The 14,699-nt window shown below is 37.9% G+C and overlaps 1 long non-coding RNA gene across 1 annotated transcript; it reads left to right on the forward strand.

Annotated features, from left to right (window-relative positions):
• The first annotated feature begins 532 nt into the window (after positions 1-532).
• Positions 533-8,543, forward strand: LOC148981430 (uncharacterized). Its single transcript, XR_016168624.1, has 4 exons — positions 533-624; positions 2,786-2,825; positions 5,383-5,417; positions 5,589-8,543. It is a non-coding gene; the product is annotated as an uncharacterized LOC148981430 (long non-coding RNA).
• The last annotated feature ends 6,156 nt before the right edge of the window (positions 8,544-14,699 follow it).

The following is a 14,699-nucleotide window of genomic DNA, read 5'->3' on the forward strand; positions in this document are numbered from 1 at the left end:
ACATGATGAATGGCGACTGTAGAACGCAAAAGCCGAATCACAGACATTTTGGGCGATCTCGAAACACATTTTCAGGCAGATTTATAACAGAGACTCACTAGTAGCCTTGACTTCTTGTTTAACTACTGCGCTCTGTTACCGGTAGGCCTAGGGCAGCGAAGCAATTGCATTCTGGGAGTTGTTGTCTTTCATCCACATAACCAAAAAATACATTTTCTGGCTTTTCTCAGTCTAGAAAGCTCTAAATTCAAAAATATTTTTCACATATCTTCTACATGAATGAACCATATACACATTCATCTTTCCAGAGGTGAACTATCCCTTTAATTACTAGTATCTGCAATGAAATTCATGATAGATTTTGTATGACTTAAAGGGATAATTACCCAAAAAATTAAAATTATCTCACTATTTACTCACCCTCACGTTGTAACGGCCTTTAGAGCAGTTACTCTGGTCTTGAGCAGTAGTACTACTACTATGCTCTAGGGGGTCTCCAGACTTCTCTTCCTCTGGATAAAAAACAGGGAGAAGTAGATTTGGGGTATGTTTGGTTGGAGAGAAGCATGGCCTCCTTTTGCTAACCTCATTGGGTTGAGAAACTGTTGTTTTGAGCTCATCCAAGTAAGTGTTGTTCATTTTGTGTTGTACTCATTGGTTTTACTGGTTTTTGCAATCTCATTTAATATGTGTGGTGTTAATGTTAGCTTGTACATTGTTGTTTAGAAAGACTTCTTGGATATACCGCGTCCACAGAGTTATCTTTCTTGTGCTATGGGATTGAGACATCTTCCTTTCTATGCTGTACTGTGTCTTGTGGAGATACTATTTGGTTATGCCAATATCCTCTTTGGATATAGTGGATCAACAGAGATCTGGGATGTTTGAGTGCTGCAAGGACACCAGTATTGCAATGTACCCTAAAGCCCGGAACACACCAAGCCGACGGTCGGCCGTCTGGCAGATTTTGTGCATTGGCCAACTTAGTCTCCTCGGTGTGATACGCACGGTTCCGTGCCGTTGGCTATAAATAGTCCTCGTTGGCTTTGTTTTTCCCGATTCGACATGGTAATAAAAGCAAAACAGAAAGCAAAGAAGTCAAAATGGTAAAGATAGAAGGCTGTTCTTATGTTGCGTCTTCTTACCTGAGTGTTATTAGCGAATATTTCAATATTAACGTGAGTGGAGTGGAATAGCAGGATTGATATTCGAAACGGTAAGCACGCGCTGCTTTGTTTACGTTATGTGTATCTGCAGCCGGCAGCGTCGGTTTTCCTTTTTTAATGACGAATTTAGACTAAAATATATCCACAGAAATAGACAGTTGGCTCATTAAACGCAGGCGCAGAACGCACATTCTAGCTGACAGTCGGTTGTAGTTCTCTCGGTGTGTTCAAATGCAGCTTTTTACCTCGGCGAGAGCGGACGAGAGGCGACAACACAGTTGGCTTTCATTAGCGCTAGTTAGTTGGCGTCGGCTTGGTGTGTTCCGGGCTTAAGCATGAAACATGGATTTAAGGAAACGTAGAGTTTACTGGACTTTTTGCTCTTAACTGGGACCAAACTAGAAAACAGACATGTATACCTTCACTTGTTGACTCACTAGTTGTATGATGTGGTGTGACTTATCTGATATAAATATGTTTGCATTTACCTTGGTGATTGGACTTGGTTTGAGTGTTTCTGAGTCTGGTTAAAATTAATTTTAGTCAATGAAGTCCTCCCTTATAAATTTGTAATGGCATCCTTCTGAGAGTTCTCAGTTGGAAAGTTACAACGTTGTTTGAAACCTGTATGAATATTTTGAAGAATATGGGTATCCAAACAGTTGATGGGCCCCACTCTCATACTATGGAACACAATCTATATATATATATATATATATATATATATATATATATATGAAGAGTTCAGATGCAAAAGCCTCTAAATGCCATTTGAAATTTTCTTCTTTAATGATGATTTTTTATCAAACTTGTATATTTAAGTTCAGTAATTTCACTTAAATGGCAATGATAATTACCTATTAATTGTTATTTAAGTGAAATTACTGAACTTAAATATACAAGTTTGATAAAAATCATCATTGAAGGAGAAAATGTCAAATGGCATTTAGAGGCTTTTGCATCTGAACTCTTCATATATATATATATATATATATATATGAAGTCAATGGGGTCCATCAACTGTTGGGTTACTAACATTCCTCAAAATATCTTCTTTTGTGTTCAGCAGAAGAAAAAAATTCATATAGATTTGGAGCAACTTGAGGGTGAAAAAATTATGACAGAATTTTCATTTTTGGGTGAACTATTCCTTTAAATGCCCCAAACTATCCAAATATGACACTGTACTGTGGATTCAGCTTGCCAGATGCTCACTGCAGAAACTGTCAATGGACCTTATAGAGTTTCCACAGGAAAAATGTCTACATTTACAGTTTGACTGTATACTGAGGCACTGTAGTACAGATGTGTTTAGAACATATGTTGGAGGGAAGATAATTTTGGCAACAGAGTCCAGGGTGGACAGGAAAGGTCAGGAGCTCCACTCCTCTCATCTCATCCTCCTGGTGGAGGTGCTGTTCCCATAATTACAGTGTAAGCAGTGCCGTCTAAGTGCGCCTAAAGCAAACATCATCAGGCTGACGGCAGTAATTTTATATCATTACTGAATATGACTGGGTAGGGACATTAGCAATGGAACATTAAGCTGCCTCATGCCGCTTCTAAATGGTTTGTAAAACAACGTACGATTCCCTTTTTGTGATTTATGCAACTTTCAGGAGACCGGCACAGAAACGGGGACGGAAAGAATGGGATTCGGTATGTGCTGATGAAGAGGAATTCAAGAGTGATGATGATGATGACAGCAATGATGAATCATGATGAGTCATTGTAAAAAAAAAAAAAAAAAAAAAAAAAAAACATGGATTAGTACAATTTGGTGATAATAACAACAGCTGTGGTCGTGAAGTGATTCAGACATCTGCTCCCCTTTGAATACTTTGTTTACTCTTATAATGAGGTAACAGCTTATTTAGCATGTTTTATTATTGCTGAACTGTCTGATGCAGGGAGTATCCTTGGTCATGTTCTTCTAGTGTTGGATTACTTGGTTGGCCTGTAAAGTTTTTCCATTCTTCAAATCAAGTTTTAGGTTTTCCCATGTATGTAATCAAAGCATGTTTTTCACACGTTTATGCCACGTTATCCTTAAAGGGACACTTCACTCATTTGCATTAAGCTTTGTATCTTTAGAAACCCAGTCATATTTTTGAATGGTCATGGTTTATTCCCTTATTTTCCCCTGAGATGGGAGAAATTAGGACTTGTTTTACTTCCTGCTTATTATGACGTAAAAATCGTCATTTTGCGTCATAATAAGCAGGAAGTCACATTTCGTTGAAATCTGTAGAGACTACAAACATTAGCTCATTATTATTCAAGGGTGTGGGACCCACTCACCCTATAGGCCTATTACAGATCAGTAGGTGGGACTTCACTTGCAGAAGCTAAAATCAATATCCACCATCTTGTTTTTGGAAGCTAAGCTAACAAGTGCTGTGGAGATAGGAAGTATTACAATGATATATTGTAATATATCATTGTGCTCCCTCGCGGGAGCTGTCATCTTTTAGCAGAACTTCACTTACGTTAGCATTCCCATTGACTCCCATTCATTTTGGCGTCACTTTGACAGCGAATAACTTTACATCTGAGACGTTTGAAGACCCCATTTGTCTTTTATTTATTTCTAAAGAAACATGACAATGTATAAAATGCTCCATTACCTTGTAGCTTATGTTATGGCCCCGTAGAAGCAGTTTTAGTGAAAGTAGGCTAACGATTGCGTCATAGCCATGCGACTCTCTGTCGCACAGTAGAGAGATTACCGTATGGACAGGAGAAGAAGCTTGCACGCTATCGGGGAAACGTGGAGGCAAAATGACAAAATAATTAATCAGAATACCTAGCAAAATTGTCTCCTTCTCCTAGCTCATGGACAGCTCCTATTCACACTCTCCGCTTCTGCAAGTTTCAGAAGGGAATGATTCAGATTTCTCATGCCACGGCCACTAGAAGACAGACGGGTTGTTCTCGTCACATCTATGTCGTCAAGCTCTGTTTGAGTCTGCGCGTCAGGGACGGAAGTGCTAAAAAATCGCCAAAAACGGGCTTCAATCGTCTCAATGGATTTCCAGTGAGGTCGCTCTGTCCACTTCTTATACTGTATGACAATGACAGAAGAAAAAACATGATATGGAAGAAGAGGATTTTGAAATTCTGCTACTCGAATCCGATGTTCGTTGCTATCTTTACGAGCCGTAGTATAGTGAAGAGCAGCTTAGGGTGATCGAAGAACAGGAGGCGGCTGCCTGTCGCGATCGAGGATCATGGACTGACTCAAGCTGAGGTGGACTGCTGTGAATGTGCTTTCTCTGCGTGCTACGGACACAGATAGAGTCTGTCTGCTGCAGAGAATTTCAGCGATGGCAATTTCTCCTGGACGAAATCTCTGAATAAGATGAGCACATGGACATTTGTGTTGTGATGTGAACCATCATAGTTTCGCCTGACTGAACATCCAGGTATCATGCAGTAATTTACCATATTTAGAAAGAAATACAAACGAGGAGTAATTCATGAGTTTGCCAATGTAACGTTAACAGGCTTTGTTGTTGCGGGAAGTATGAGGCGGGAATCGGCGAACATTTAAACATTTTAATAGTAAAATGAACAAATACAAAATGAAAATATAAGCCAACAGCCCCTCATTGACAACTGATGTCCACACACAACATATAATCGTGCCTGTTTCTTTCTCGATCTGCCGTTTATGCTCCCGCTCCTCCGTGAGAGATGCGAGACCGGTCAGTGCGTCTCTGTCTTTCATTATAACTCATGCCACCGGCCTCGCGTTGTCCTCTCGCGCTGCTCTCATGTCCCTTGTCCTGCTCGCCACAGCCAACTAACCAGAAATTTTGCGTGAAAAGAATTTTAAACTCTGGTGGCAGCTAATGTTAGCCTTGTTGACAAAATAATAATTTCTCTGATTGCGTGCAGTTAGTGGGTGTGGCTTGCAGAGCTGTGCAATGTGATGCACTGTGGGTGTTGTAGTCTTTCATACAAATGCACCCTTCTGATATTTCTTATATATATATTTATCTATATATATCTATATTTTCTTCGTCAAGAGGGCACCAAATTCAAAAATTCTTTTACATTTAGACTACATATATAATTGACTTTCAATAAAGATTAATGTTGAAATGAGTGAAATGCTCCTTTAAGTTTTCTGGCTAACCAATTAAACTAGATGGTTCTTGGTTACAAATCTGTTATTTTCTTTGCCTATTTTTCTCCTTTTTGTGGTCTGAAGAAAAGAAGAAGAAAATGATTTGGAATGTCAAGTGGGTGAGTAAATCATAATTTTCATATTTGGATAACTGCTCCAGCAAGAAAGCATTGTTTGAGTATTACCATGTACATGACTAATTCTCCCATTTTTTTTGCACTGTTAACTCTAAAGCAAGCTTAAAAAGAGAGGTAAAGAAAGAAATTTAGCAGAGTATTTATCTCTTTCAGATATTCCGAGCAGGCATGTATAGAACGTCGCTGAATGCCGAAGTGAAAAATCCCATTTCTCAGACACTCGGTGGGAGATTGAACATGAAGGGTATCATTCCTCTGCCGTGGCTAATGTCTCTTCTGAGAGACCTCTTTTTGCTAAATTAATTTCACTTCCTTTAAGTGCATGTTTACTTAAAAAAAAAAATTGAAGTCCCCTGACAAATGCATTTCTTTCTCATCCCCTGAATGTTCAGATGCTCTCCAGGTGCATGTAGAATACGTGTATGCCAAAAAGACATTTTGTAAGCTTTATTCAGATTGCAGTTTGCTACATCATTGAAATGTCTGCCCAGCCATGTATAACTGAAGTATGGTGGCTAAAGAGTGTTTACTGTGCTTTTATCAGGAACTGTAAAACTGTCTTGGTGGCAGAAATCAAAACAGCAAGCAATCCCTTTCTATCATTCCAAAACCAAGCAAGTTGGTGATGAAGGCCAGCTACATCAGCGACACTACTAAAGGCACTTGACACAAACACATGACAATTTCGTGTTAATCTTACCTAAAGAATAGTATTGTGTCCTTTGTATATCTGAAGAGTATTTAGTTTTATCAGAATTACAGTATATATATATAAACAAACAGATACAGCTGTACCGCTTCTTTCCTAAAACAGTCAAGCTCCAGGAGGCGTGTCGTGGGCAGAGCTAAAAAGTCACGAGCACTGAGTGGTTTTAGGACTCGTAAACAAATGTATTTAAGCGCACACACAATACATCATCGAATTACCCCTGGATAACTTTTGATTCACTATACGTTCGCAGAAGTAAGCTTTTATGTGAACTAGCCGCTATGTAAATAACTGAAAGAATAACTAGGCTAAATGGTGAAATAATTTGCACAACAAAACATTGTGTTTATTATAATACATTAAAATAATATAACCAATAAGTTTGCAGTTTCAAGCAGCATAAGGACTGGCTTTGTACAGCTGAAATAACTAGAAGTGGATGATAACGGAAGCCACACAAGCAAGTTGCAAATGACTGCACCCACTCTTACTTTAAAAGGTGGATAGACATTTATTCGATTGAGTTGGTACATTCTAAATGGATGTGTCTTTTTTTAGATGCTTTGTCAAGTCCAATACACGCAAATAAACCGGTCCATCCTAAATTTCTCTTTCCCCACATGGAAAGTCGGATTTATTCTAGTGAATCGATTCGTTTGGTTGGTTCATGAAAGTGAGCCGATTAAAGGTGATGATTCACTAATTCTAATACGTTTTCAGGCCATCATTTTAATGTAGTGTATTTAGTTAATGCTGGGCTGCTTTTTGCTAGACTTTCATTATGCAAATTAGTGATGCCGATAAAATGTATCTTTTGTCTGTGTAACGTGCTTCCCATTTACATTGAGTTCCTTTTATTTTCCTCAAAAATACCTGTCTAAGCCTGTGTGCTTTTGTGAATCAGAGATGGCTGATTACTTGAATGGTGTTTATTTATTTATATTTTGTTCCACGTCTTTTTTTCCGGCAGAAAACAGGAGTCCCTCCTGGAAAATGAATTACATGAAATAATGAAGTCACTGAATTAGATCATTAGCTTGATTAACTCACCCCATATGTTGCAGTCATGGGAGAATGATGAAAAAGCAGGAAAACACATCAGCGCTTGTGAATCATAATTAAGAAATGCTAATTGTGTTTTTCATTATGGGAAAATCAATGGCTAACTCTGGAGATGTTACACTTGGTTTATTTTATATTTGGGCTCAAGATTTCATTTTAGAAGTGACATGTTATGATGCTAAATGCTAAGAAAACATGCTATTACTTTAAAGTTTGTAGCTGTAAAAAGATCTCATTAAATATATGACAGAACGTTCTTTTGCACACACATCCTTTTGACTATATTGATGCAAATAGATCTCACAGAATTTTCATTTATGAGTGCAAATTGAATAAAGAGGTGTCTCCATATTGTACACCCAGTGCCTGGGAATACAGCTTAGCTCATGTATTAAAGCTGACTACCTTGGCCCTGGCCTTGCTTTAAGTCAGTATTATGCTGAGATGGGAAATCTTTAGATTGTGCATTGTTTGCAGGGTCACACACACACCATGTAATTATATTTTGAACCTGCTGGTGAGCTCAAGACAAGAGCATACATTTGAATATACATTAGATGACTGCAGAAAGACTTTTCTACAATGGCAACAAACCATGGATTAACACAATATGTGTATGCTCAAGGAAACCAAGGGCACTGCAAACATTATGGTTAGCTATATGGTTATGGTTGCGTCAGAGGGCATCACTCTGTGTTAATTAAGCTGGCAATGAGTTATATGTAAATTGAATATTTGCTTATATTTTTCTTCAATTTCAATGCTACATTTGTCTAATGCACACACACACTGAGGTGTCACCATGTCAGTTGTCAGTTGAGTTGTAGCAAACTCGTAGTTATGGTGAGGGTGACATTTCCGAAACACGCTCAAAGCTGTTGACCAATCACAACACAAACTAGTCCAGCCAACCAATCAGAGCACATTGGGCATTTCTGAAGAAGAGACTCAGAAACGTAACGAAGTTGAACTACTTAAGTACTAAAATGCTGTATCAGAGTATTGGTTTTTCCTCATACTTCTACTTTTACTTCAGTAGATATTTTCGATGAATTTAATACTTTTACTTCAATATTTTTTTAATGTTCTGCTTGTTACAATTCTAAAAATTGTACGAATCATTCATTGCAAGTTGGCTTTCATCCTGCCTCACACGCCAGTTTTATAGGATAATGGTATTGATTGACATTGACAACTAATGCAGGGGTTGTCCTGCAATGACATACGGCCACCTAAGCAAATTTGTATCCCGCCAAAGCACTTTATTTGATTTCTAGTTCAAACTTTTGACTTCTTTCTTTAATAATTACATCAAACAATACTTTTACTTTTTAGTACTTAAGTAGTGAATTTTAAAATAAACTACTTGCAATACTTAAGTACAAAAAATGTTGAATACTTTAGTACTTCTACTTAAGTGTGGTGCTTATAAGAGCACTTCTACTCAAGTCACTTTTTTTGATAGAGCACTTGTACTTTTACTCAAGTCTGGGTTTCTAGCACTTTATACATCTCTGAAGAGACTTCATAGAGACAGGAACTAAACAGACTGGAGCTATGTTTGAAGTCGCCCCCTACGTATACCCCTTTACCCTCATTCACTATTCCCTAGATTACTACGCTAATATAGTCCACTCGATGGAGTGAATAAAAACAACTGAGCGAATGAATTCGTTCGGAAGGACTACCACTTTTGCATAGTATGGCTTGTGTGTGCTGTTTAATATTCATTTGAAACTTGGCAAACTTAGCTCCAGAAGTAATAAAAAGATTTATCTTGAACTCTGTTATGGAGACATGCATGTAAAAACTTAAATTAAACTATTAAAAAATCAATAAAAAAATAAATTTATACCTGTATGATTTAACGGCGTACCCACATTGGACCAGCGGTTTGGAAAATGGATGAATAGATGATTCAGCTGCAGCACCATCCATGAATTCATTCAGCAAAACCCTTACATCAGTGCATTATGGGTGTTCTCTAGCCATTGAGTGTACATCAGTTGTACACTCGCTATTGCAGTACAGTGTGGGATTGAATGAGTGCACTCGATAACATCCACTATGGTTTTGGACACCACTACAAATGGCTGTTCCCTCAAATAGTGCCCTAATTAAGGGATGATTTCAGACAGAAAGGTGCTGCAATGATGCCAAATATGTGGAAACAATGAAATATATTTGAACTTTGAAGCATGAAAACCTATTCTAGTAGACCCCAAAACAAAATCAAAACATTGTACATGGGCATAATAGGTTTAATATATTCTAAAATATAATTTATTCCTTTGATGACAAAGCTGAATTTTCAACACCAATTACTCCAGTCTTTAGTATCACATTGTCCATCAGAAATTATTTTAATATGCTGATTTGGTCCTAAAGAAACTCTTATTAATAACAATGCTGAAAACAGTTGTATTGCTTTATCTTTTTGTGGACAATATGTTTTAGGACCTTGGCCATTCCTCTTCATCACAGATCTATTGAAGCTTAGGAAGGTGTGTAAAAATTTCATAACCGAGCACATAACAGTGTACTATATAAGTTTTGTTTCTCAATTTGTCTGTTTTGAAATGAGATGTCATACAGTCACTTTTCTTCAATATTTGTCTATCATTGCAGAGCTTGATGAGATAATCGTCTCATGAGTTGAAGAAAAGCATGCACTTTACATGGATGGGACAAAGACAGGTAACTGTAGCCTTATCTAAATTGATGCTCTGAAGGGGGAGAAGTATGTTGGTTTTTTTGTGATTGTCTTTGGATTCTCTACTTCTCTAGACTCAACCAAAATGAAGCAGTTTAAGAAAGTTGTTTATGAAAGGTGAATGGCAATTAGCGTAGCATTAATTAACACACTTATAGTTTATTAAAGCAGCCTAAGGGCTATCTGAACAAGGGTGGGATGCCTGTAAAATAAGAACATTTTTTATTAGAATGTTTTCTGGAAGGTTGAGTCCTTTCAATTTTTTTCGTAATGCATTAAGTTGGTCACCAGGGGACACAAGGGGCTCTGAGATTGGCACTTGATCACAGGACAACAATTTCAGAGATGGACGGATACAGTGTTTGAGAGTGGGAAACCTCCTTTTAAAACTTGAAGGGACAGTTAAAAAAAAAAAAAAAAATTCTCGGTTTCACTTCATTTGGATGGTCCCTTTAACACATTCTGTTGACTATAAGTAACGTTGCACATACATCTCTACTAACTCTCGTTAGAGTGTTAGTAGAGTATTAGTAGACTGGTAGGGTTAGGGATAGAATAAGTTGACATGCAATTGCAAAGTTACTTATATTGAGTAGATTGTCTGTTGGAGGAGCATAACAATAAAGAGTTGGCAGATATTAAAGGGTCATGAAACCCCAAACCAAATTTTCTGAGATTATAACAGAGGTATGTGTGTTGAACATCATTGGAGACAATGTTAGCATCTGTTAGATTTAATAATAAGGTTAAAATGGTTAAATTTGAGTTTTTTTCCAGTAGCACCTCAATGCAGAACATGAGATCCACGGGGAGGAGTCGGATCACGATCCAAGGGGTGGAGATGGGTAGGATTAGGGTTGGGTTTAGGGATCAGGGGGCGGAGTTGGTTAGGTTTAGGTGTATGTAAGGTGGGAGGAGTTGGATCTGGATCCGACTCCTCCCCGTGGATTTCATGTTCCGCAGTGAGCACCATCTCTTTTTTTCCGCTTTTTTCGTCTTCCGGGTTTAAAATCTTCATCGTAGCGGGTGACGTGGCAGTGCCCTGCACAGTGCGTTGATGACTCATCGGTGTTATCCTATGAGAAGACATGGCCTCTTAATTATTCATGACACCACGTGGATCTTTCCAACGACAGACATGACAAACTGTGATATCGCGTAGTAACGTTAGATGAGAGAGGCAATCATGGGACGCAAACTATTTGTTTTCATGGTGCAAAGTCCAAGTGCGTTGAATATGAAGAGTTCAGATGCAAAAAGTGTCAGTGTACTTCATAAGACTTTAACTTTGCCAGCTATATAAAAATCTAGCATTTCCTCACGTTTTACCATTGCTTTTTAGTGACAGTGGAAATGCATGGGAGAGTGACAGTGATGGTCATACCACACCCACTCCCTCCCTTCTTCTCACAGCTAGCCACGCCCATTTCAGCTGCATTTTTCAAAAAGATTTTGAGCTAGACTTGAGCTGAAAGAGGGGGGTTTCATGACCCTTTAAGCAGACAGTCTATTAATACTTTAATGTAAGTTAGTTGACATGTAGATGCAAAGTTACTTATTGTCAACAGGATGTTCAAAAGGGACCATCAAAATCTCATTACTCTTCTGTTGTTCCAAATTAGTAAGATATTTTAAAGATATTTTAAAGATATTTTTAAGATAATTTTTAATATATATAAAAACACACACACATATATATATATATATATATATATATATATATATTCCAAATATCTTATTTAGTGCTTTACAGAAAAATAAAATAAATAAATACTTGTTTGGAACGACATAAGGGTAAGTAAATGATGACAGAATTCTAATTTTGGGGTGGACTCAAAATAATTTACAGCCCATTTTTGCTTGACCTTTGCAAAGACACCAACATACAAAGAGGGACTATTACCGACATTAAAATGCCAGAAAAAGAGCTCTTCTACATTAATTAGACTGAACTATTAGGGGCTGCATGCCTTATTGAGCAGCTCGCATTACTCTGTGTTATTCGGTCTGGCCAGTCCACCAATGCCTCAGCCCCCGCGTCCATGTCATTCTGTGCGAGGTTAATTGCTACACCTTAGCTCATGTCCTTGTGTTAATGCAAATGAGATCTTTTGACATCCCGCGATGAGATTGTGTGGTGGAACAAACTGAGCGACGGCTCTTGAGCTTGTAAAGGAAGGTGTGTAACAAAGGTTGCTTGTCTGAGCAATCACTCTCCATTGTTTGCCAAGGAGGCCACAGAGGAATGGTATACATGAGCTGAAAGATGAGGGAGATGCATTTGTTTCCTACCTCGAACTGAAAGGTAAAACCCGTTCTTTGAATACTCAAAGTTGTAGTCTCTCCTTGAGTGGATGTGACATACAGTGACAAATGAAGTGAAATAAAACATGTTTTTGCTCCGTGACAGGCACAGGAGTTGTGTCCCACCTTAATTTAACGGTTAATTAGATTGTTTTTCATTTGGATCCAAATATTTAGGAGTGGCTGAAGCTAGTTTTCATTTGTTTATCTCCAGTGAATATTTCTCAGGGTAGTCAATTTCTGTGCAAGCATACCTTAAAACTTCACTAACCCTATTGAACATTTCTACGGTTACTAACCAGAAGAAGCAGGGCATGTTGCCACAATGGAACAATATTTGCATTAAAAGGGACAGTAAAACGATTACGATTCATGAAACATAATTGTAAATATATTGCATACATTTGTATATATATATACGTTTTTTTACACTGTCGTTTTTTGACACTGTTGTTTTTTTGGGGGGATTGAAATTTTTAGTTCCTCTGATCTTCTTTGACCCTTTGCCTGTTTACCGATACTGATTTGGACTGCCCTTTTCAGTTTGTTTGCCTGGTTGTGTATATTGTAAATACTGATTGATTTTTGGGAAAGTAAGGAGCTTAACGCCATCATTTTCTTTATTGTTAACCGTTTAATCTCGAAATTTTGATTTTCTCTGATCTTCTTGAAACTCTGGATTCTGATAGAGGGCCATGTGACTTAGACCTGAGTGCAAAATGGAGGCTCTAGACCTTTCCAGAGCTGAGATATTGAGATCCCACGTAGCATTTATGCCATTGTAAATATCTCAATATCTCAGCTCTGGAAGGGTCTAGAGCCCCCATTTTTGCCACATGACCCTCTATCAGAATCCAGAGTTTCAAGAAGATTGGAGAAACTTATTTTTTCGCACCAAAAAAAACGACAGGGGTACCACTGTAGTTTTTTGGGGGGGTGTTACGACCCTATGGTTTGTATTTTGTTATCTCTGTTGTTTTGTCAGTCTCTCAGTGTGACTGGTTAGGAACGTCATCTGATTGGTCCCTGCCGGATGATTGGAACGCCCATCTGATTGGTTCCTGCACGATGATTGCTGCTCGATCCTGATTGGTGCAGCGTGTGTTTAAAAGAGACATCACTTCCTTTACAGGAAGTGTTGGAGAGATCTTATGTTTTGAAGCAGAGTGAGACTTTGTGATTTGAGTGTTAAGAGTTTTAAGACTGAGTAACCTTTTTGTTTGTTTGTTTGATTTGAAAGAGAGAGTTGGTTACTTGAGACTTTTTGTTTGTTTGTTTGATTTGAAAGAGAGAGTTTGTAATTTGAGACTGTTAAGTGTATTGAGACTGTGAGTACTGTTTGTTTATTTTTTTTTTAAACTATTTGTATCCGAATATCCTCATTGGTATATTTGACCCTTTGCCTGTTTACCGATACTGATTTGGACTGCCCTTTTCAGTTTGTTTGCCTGGTTGTATATATTGTAAATACTGATTGATTTTTGGGAAAGTAAGGAGCTTGACACCATCATTTTCTTTATTGTAAACCATTTAATCTCTGTTTTGGTTAGGGAGTTTATTGATTGTATTTTTTTAAAAAATATTTTTTCGTTTCTTTTGGTTTAAGGTTTAGGAAAGAGGTTTAATTAAAATGAAATTGGGGGCTCGTCCCTTGGCTATATATGTTCTATTAGCCGAATTTGTTTTGCTAGTGTTTGCCTGGGGATTTTCTTTTTGTGTGGGAGGAAATATAGAGATTGGCATGGCATCAAAATTTGAACTTGAAAATTTCACGATCGCTCCTACAGAGGAGAAATTTGAAAAATGTCGTAAAGACGATTTGTTGTTGATCGCGGATTTCTTTGATATTGTCGTACCGCGAAATGCGCTTAAGAGAGAGATTAAGGACATACTGCACATGGAGCTTGTAAAACAAAAGATCTTGCCTGGTGTTGAAAGTGAGGTTATGGGTGTTGCATCTCTAGCACCATCTGTGAATATGGATGCTGTGGAGGCAGAGTTCAAATTTGATGATGGGGCTTGCATAGATCCTGTTAACCCTCCTGCACCAAAGCAGTGGCGGCTCCAGACAATTTTGATTGGGGGGGCAATGGGGGGTCCTGGTCATTTCAAGGGGGGGGGGTCTCATGAAAACCAACAAAAAAATACAGTTGACACGGCTAATAACTGCATATTACTGCTACTTAACAACAAAAACAACACAGCATATCAACTACTTTGTTTTTAATTAATTTCGGTTTGCAAACAATATGCTCGAACTTTAATTGCCATAGCCACACCACACCCATTACAGAAAACATATTTACAAAATGTGATGATTGGTTGTAATTTCAGAGGGAGTCAGTAGTGGTGGCTGGGGGGTGATACATACGAACATGGATGAATAAAGCAGCAGAGAAAATGTTCATGAAAAAGTTGCAGTTTATTTCAAGCACAACAATGAACAAAACACAAAATAGTATCTATTCTCATATTC

This window comes from Pimephales promelas, chromosome 5, assembly GCF_988280905.1.
Source record: "Pimephales promelas chromosome 5, fPimPro1.hap1.1, whole genome shotgun sequence".
In the NCBI taxonomy this organism is placed as follows: domain Eukaryota; kingdom Metazoa; phylum Chordata; class Actinopteri; order Cypriniformes; family Leuciscidae; genus Pimephales; species Pimephales promelas.